We start from the raw sequence: 6,907 nt of genomic DNA, 5'->3' as shown, positions 1-6,907 counted from the left end.
CCAGAGTTATTAAAATCACGGACAAATTATGCGTGCACAGCCCGAGGACAGAACACCTGTTATGTACACCGTGGCATCATTCGAGCACTGAACACACTGCATGTCATTAACCCCTCGGTGAGAATCCGGCTGACCAAAACAAATACACAAAGTCTAATTGCAATAATTACCCATTACATGGGGAGAGGTCAACCACCTGTACTGTCCACCTCAATCACATCTCCTTTGGCATATGAAGCTCACAGGTGATCCAGCTCCAATGTGTGGTTAAGTATGTGGAGAAAAGTGGAACAGGTGTGGTATTTAAAATCGATATCCGCTGGCATTATGAATATGGTAATAAGCTCAGCAAGGCAGCAGGCAGCAAGCAGGCAACACATGCAGATGTAACTCCCAGAGAGGCCCAAAGCAAATGAGGTGTGCCCGCCCGCTATACTGCAGTTTCATCTGGCTCTAGAAATAACAGCACAGCCTCACTGTAGCTCCAATCTATCACCTCCCTGTCTGCGGGTGGTATCAGTAGGGGAAAAGGCACGCTGAAGGGAGAGAAGAGTGTAATTTATTAGGATGTGAGCAGACTAGGTGATTTCTCTGGAATGACAAAGTTAATTAATGTACAGGGACTTAAATTGTCCATCTTGCAGATGATCATTTAACCCTCTTCCCTTCTCATTGCCCTGCTTCCTCACCCACTGCACAGTGTGATAACCACTCACTAGCTTTTAGCAGATACTCTGCAAGGAGGAATGGATGTAGGAAATGTGGGGGAGTGCGTGCATAGATTTCACATGGGATTGCTACTTATTCCTGACTCCACAGAAAAAAAAATTGGATGGATGGAAACGCTCCAAAATACTGCCTGTCGCTGCTCCAGTCCCCATCATATGCTACCAGCTCAACTAAGAAAATCAAGCAATTTCCAGAAAGAGCTCTGATAAACCCCCTTGCAATGGGAATAGCACACATTCTTAATCACGCCTTCAAATCTTCTTCATGAATAGATAGTACATGTAAGAGCCTGTGCCTAAGAACAAATGCTGTTTATATATTCAATATTATTTACTTAGGATTTAGAGATGATATTTATAATTCACTAATGTGGCTGGCTCAGCATTGGATTTGATATTAATCGGGGATATGGCTGGCTGTCTCTCCATAAACCATTCCACCCGAACTACCACAACCAACTCTACTCATCCTCACTGCACATGCACACAGACCCATGCACAGTAATAGAAATATTTCTTTTCACTAATTTTCTTTAATCTCATCCTTCCCGTTCTTCTCTATTCTATAGTTTAAATTGCCTAAACAACACCTGTACATCCTTTCTGATGATTCAGACATCAGCCAGGCCAACATACCTCTAACTCGATTGATGTTTGCACCAACAGGCATCCTATTAGGACAAGTGGTGCTGAATGGGACAGTGAGTTATCGTCACATTACTGCCCTGGGAGATTGAGAGGGGACAGATGGTTTTGTTACCAGCGTTTAATGAAGTGTTGTGAATCAGTTGGGTGTGCTGAGGAGGTCTTGACTGTCAAGTTGAAGGGAGATGGGGTTTGGAGGGTTAATAAGAACACGGAGTGAGACATTTGGCTCCACAATAGCTTTGTGATGTCAAGCATTGTGCAATTTTGTTGCAGCTCAAAATTCACATGAATAGTTCATAGTCAAAATAAAAGAATGTTACTCCTTGTGGTGGGAAGTTTGTAAAATTCAGTCCCACCTTAATAAGAACTGAGAAGCACCTGTTTGGTCCCACTTTACTCTCCTGTCAAGGAGGAGATAAACTATTTCACCTTGTGACTGATAATGTGAGGTTGTCAACCTGTCTTTCATGCCAAACATGGTAATAATGTGCTTTGCTCTTCCCTTTTGTCTCTCAGGATGCTAAAGGGAAACAAAACAGATATACAGTGAGGTGTTTGTCATTACCGTTTTACTCCCACACCTGTCAGATGTCATCTCCAATCTGTGACTGTGTGATTTTATAGTAGCGCATATCTAGGGTTCGCGATCAGGTCATAAATGTTTGAGTGAGTATGAGCTTGTGTGTATTATGTGAGGATGTATTGTGTAGGCGTACATGTTTCATTATTTCACTGTGTGCGTGTGTGCATGTGTGTGTGTGTGTGTGTGTGTGTGCACTGTTGGATAGGTACGCGTGTATGTGTGTGTTTGTGTGTGTTTTCATGTGTGTAATTGCGCATGTAAGCTGGTTCAGCATGTATCTGTGTGGTTCGAGGCAAAAGATAAAAAAAGGCTTTGTGAATTGCGCTTTCATTCTTCTTTGTATGACTCCATTTACTTATCCCCATAGGGAAGATGATGGTGTTGAACTCGCATGCCAATGCAAATGCTTAGCAGCACTGCATGCAGTGTCTGTCCTTTTGGTGAGCAAAGGTATTAAAACTTGGAGAGCAGGGTTTGTGGTATCACTGATATGGCTAATCTCTTTAGCATTCTCCTGTTGTGATGGGAACTGAGACGTCTAGTTTACCTCTGCCAGGGCTCATTAAGGACAACACATTTAGGCTATATGGAATATGACTGCAGTTACAAAAAAAAGCAAAGCACACACATGTGCACAATCTCATACAAATAGGAACCCCCACAGACAGAAACAATGAATGAACACACAGGCGCACATGCACAAACAAGACGCGAGAATTTTTATACGCAAACATGTCAACAAACAATGTTTTATCCGAACTTTTCTCGGCAGAGGCACTAAGTTTAATTCACTGTTGCCCAAAAGTAGGTAAGGCAGAGTTCTCTGACACAATTGACCACATTTCTGAGATAAAGAATTTGTGATTTTAATTCAACCACTGCAAGAGGCCAACACTTAACTGGAAACCTGCAAAAAGGCAGCCACTAAGTTTTAAAATCAATCCTCTGGACTAATTTGTGGAGACACTTGACTATTAATGGCCCACCGTGATATTGCTCACAAAAATGCCCCAAAATCATTTCAACTCCTGTATCAACTGTCTGATAAGAGAGAGTGTACTCATTTAGCTTTTAAACATTTCAAATAATTTTCAACTATTTGTCTTAATGGCATCTTAATAAATGTTCTTTTGTAATAACTGCAATAATATGACCCTGAGGCATACGTTATACAGATAACTGACTTGATTATTGATCATCGTGCATTTAAAATTGTTTCCCTCTTTCACTGGTACCCCCACCCGTCACTCACTCTCTCTCTTTCTCTCTCTCTCTCTCTCTTCAATGTACACACACACACACACACACACACACAAACGCGCACTCTGAACCACTGCAAACACAAAAAGATGGAAAATATTAAAAAACTAGACATCATTGGCACACGCATTTAGAGAGACAGTAGGATACTGTACAGGAAATAGAATCAATTTTAATAGCAGACAATGTGTTACAGAGTTAAATGTGTAAGGAAGGACAGGAGAGACCTAGAGGAGACAGATTAAGAGAAAGACAGACAAACAACACAGTGCAGTCAGCTCACCGGCAGCGGTCAGTCCTTCAGGGTTGGCACTCAGCTCCTTCATGTCAACCATGCAGTGTCCCAGTTGTTGGATGCCGTCCTCCATCTGTCCAGCTTGCCCCTCAGTTCTCCCTCCTGCTCCTCCACCTCCTCTCCCACCTCCTCCACGAAACACCACAGTCCAGTCCAGTTCCCCAGCTCACACGCAGCCTGCCAAGCAGAAAAGCTGTCACAAAAGGTAGCAATCCGCACGCCTCGCTTTCTTGCTGCCTCACAGCTCGCTCTCTGGCAGCATTAAAGATGCCTTTTGGAAACTAATACGGAGGAGAGGGACAGGCGAGGGACCTGGAGCAGCAGCGGGAGGGAGAGAGAGGGAGAGCAAGAGAGAGAGGGGAAGGGAGGAGTGATGAGGGAGTGAGACTCCGAATGAAAGAGAAAGCAGGACAGAATTGATGTTATGTGCGATATACAGCTCTATCCATCAATCTTGAGCTGTCAGTAGGGCACCTAGACTAGACTGCAACACTGTCAGAAAGACACAACTCTGCCCCTTTCTTTCCTTTTTCTCTTCTCACTGCGCAGCCAATGCTGCATCCAGACATGGCAGCAGGGGTCCCTCTGATTTCTGACATCCGTCTCCCTCCCACTCTCCAGCCTCCTTCTGCCACTCCATCACCCCCTCCCTCCTTTCCTTTTCTAGAAGCAAAACAATTAACAAGCATCTGACTGCTCAGCTCCATACGGTGAAGCCAGCATCGTGCAGCATGTGATTTTGGAAGTTACATATGGTGTACAGGGAGAGGAGGGGAAGAGGGGGAGAAGGCGAGAGAGTATTCACAGTACAGTGACAGTTTTTAGCACAGTGTCATGTAATGCTGAGTATAAACCAACACGGCAAGTTCACTACAGGGTTAAATCAACAGGTTAAACAGAGAAAGTGACAGAGATAATAGATGTTTCGTGTTATTTAAACAAAATATATCAAGATCGCTGTGTAAATCTGGGCTGGACATCTGCAATTACTTGTCTAGGCGACTTTGTTTTAATCAGCAATTATTTTTAATGAAGAGTTACACTGGCAGAATAATGCAACTCGCTGCCTCTCCATCCAGTCATAAGGTGAAGGTTATTGTTAGTTACTAGGCCACCAAGGCCATGATTCTCCAGTAAGACCATATCTAAAATCAATGTTAATTTATACCCTGCTGAATGGAGATGGTATTGTGGTCTGAGCTAAAGCTCAATAAAGACACGGAAAAGGCAGCAGCTTCAAACTCCTAAAGGAGGTAAACACAAGAAAATACATTATTGAATACTAAGACCCGCAAATGAAAACAGTGAAACATCAGATGATAAACTAAGTTGGTAGTTGATACATAGCTGTTTTTAACAGCTTAAAAGCCATTATATTTTAAGATAATTACATACAGTATCTGTAATGGTAAATCTTTTCTATTTTAGGGTTGCTTAGCATCAAAAAGTCACAAATAAATGTATTATTGCAAATTTAACCAGTATGCAGGAGGGTGGTAGCACCACCATTTACCTGTTTTCGATGAGATCTTTTTCACTATTTGTGTATATAAAACTAGAGAGCATCCTGACTGAAAACATCACTAACTGGCATGGGATGTGCACGGCCCAGGACCGAAGGGCTCTGCAGCAAAACTGCTCAGAAAATCATTGGTACCCATTTCCCGAGCATCAGTGATTTTGGTGAAGTGAGGTGCCTACGCAGAGCCCAAAGGATTCTAAAGGAGAGTACCCACCCCAGCCACAGCCTGTTCACCCTGCTGCCTTCTGGGAAGAAGCTTTTCACCTCAAGCTGTAGCAGATACAGATAACCTGTATTTATATAGCTGTAACTCTATAACCTGTTCTATTGTGACAAAATAAATCTACCTACCTAATGACACTTGGCACAAATCTTTGAAGGATGCATTGAATGATGTTAATTCAATTCATTAGTTCAATACGGTGTACGGTGTAACAGTATTGCCAAATCGCTACCAGTGGACAATAATAATAATTCAATATAAACCCTAAATAAGGATTTAACAGTATTAATTTCTTTGTTATAAAAGTAGTTGAATGCAAATATATTTTTTAGACTGTCAGTTAGCTCAAACAATATAATTAGCCTTTACAAAAACATACTGGTCAAACCCTAGATGCAAGCCACATGGCTAAAGAGCCATGCTGAGGTCATGTGCTTTCTTAAGAAGGCTGGTCTGGATTGGGGCTGGTGCCAAAAACCTAAATGAAGATAAATTGGTCCCTGCAGGAACAATAAGATAGAAGATGAATCCACTCTGCATGAGGAGGTTTCTTCTTCACTTTCAACTATTCTCTCCATCCTTATCCCTTCATCCCTCTATTGCCACATTCTCATTGTTTTCCACCCCCTTTACTCGCTAAAACCATCAAGATGAATGTTGTCTTCTTCGGCGTTAATGAAAATGTGGTGGCACACACGTACACAAAGACACAAGCATGTGCGTGTGTTCACACAAACACACACACACACACGCAACACAGCAGAGAGGCAAACAGGTCTGTGGAGTGATCCATTAACATTCTAATACGTTTCTTTAAAAGACGACATGTGTTGTCTTATTAAAGCCTGACTGATAGAGGGGGCTGGAGAAAATCAATAGACAATGCACTAGAGATGGAGAATAGTACAAATACACTGAGGAGAGGAGAAGAAAATAAACATGCCCTTTTTAGATATTCGGCCCCAAAGCCTGGAAAATAGATCCTCACATTTACCCATTCCAATAGCACTTGAGGCCCATTAGAATTTGTGATACACTCCTTCACCGTATTAACTGAGGAGAGCCAATAGCTTGATTCACGGTTGACTCTGGGGTGCATGCTGCATCCACCAGGGTTACACAGCTGTAGTGCAGTAAAAGCCACAGCAATAGACATCCCATTCGCATGGTGTAAATAATCACTGTGGCCAAAAATGAGCAGGGCAGATAATTGCTCAGGGCAATCTCTGCCCTCACTTAAACCAATGTCTTAAATCCCTGCACATGAAGCTATACACCTATTAATTTACATGTGTGCTATCACATAGATTTCCAGGTTTGTTTTGCTGTACTTTTAACATCTATTGTGCATTAATGTTTAATTTATGGTTATCAGCATGCCATCAGGGTTCGACGTTAATGTTTTCGGGCCAGTGGGTCAAAAATCTACTTGTCAGCTTTTGCTTCCCCCTATACAAATTGTTTGATTTATTAGTGGTTATCAAATAACAGCAAAGACTAAAGTTAATTGCCATGTTTATCCTTTATGAATAATAAAGTAAATGAATCAGAACAACGTCACAGCGTGTCAAAGATGCGAAGCAACAAACTCATTGACTATGAGTGAATGATAAATTATCATGAACTTGTAGGGATAGGTGTCATTAGG

The sequence above is a fragment of the Micropterus dolomieu genome, linkage group LG04 (genome assembly GCF_021292245.1).
Source record: "Micropterus dolomieu isolate WLL.071019.BEF.003 ecotype Adirondacks linkage group LG04, ASM2129224v1, whole genome shotgun sequence".
Lineage (NCBI taxonomy): Eukaryota > Metazoa > Chordata > Actinopteri > Centrarchiformes > Centrarchidae > Micropterus > Micropterus dolomieu.
This window is presented reverse-complemented; position numbering follows the sequence as displayed.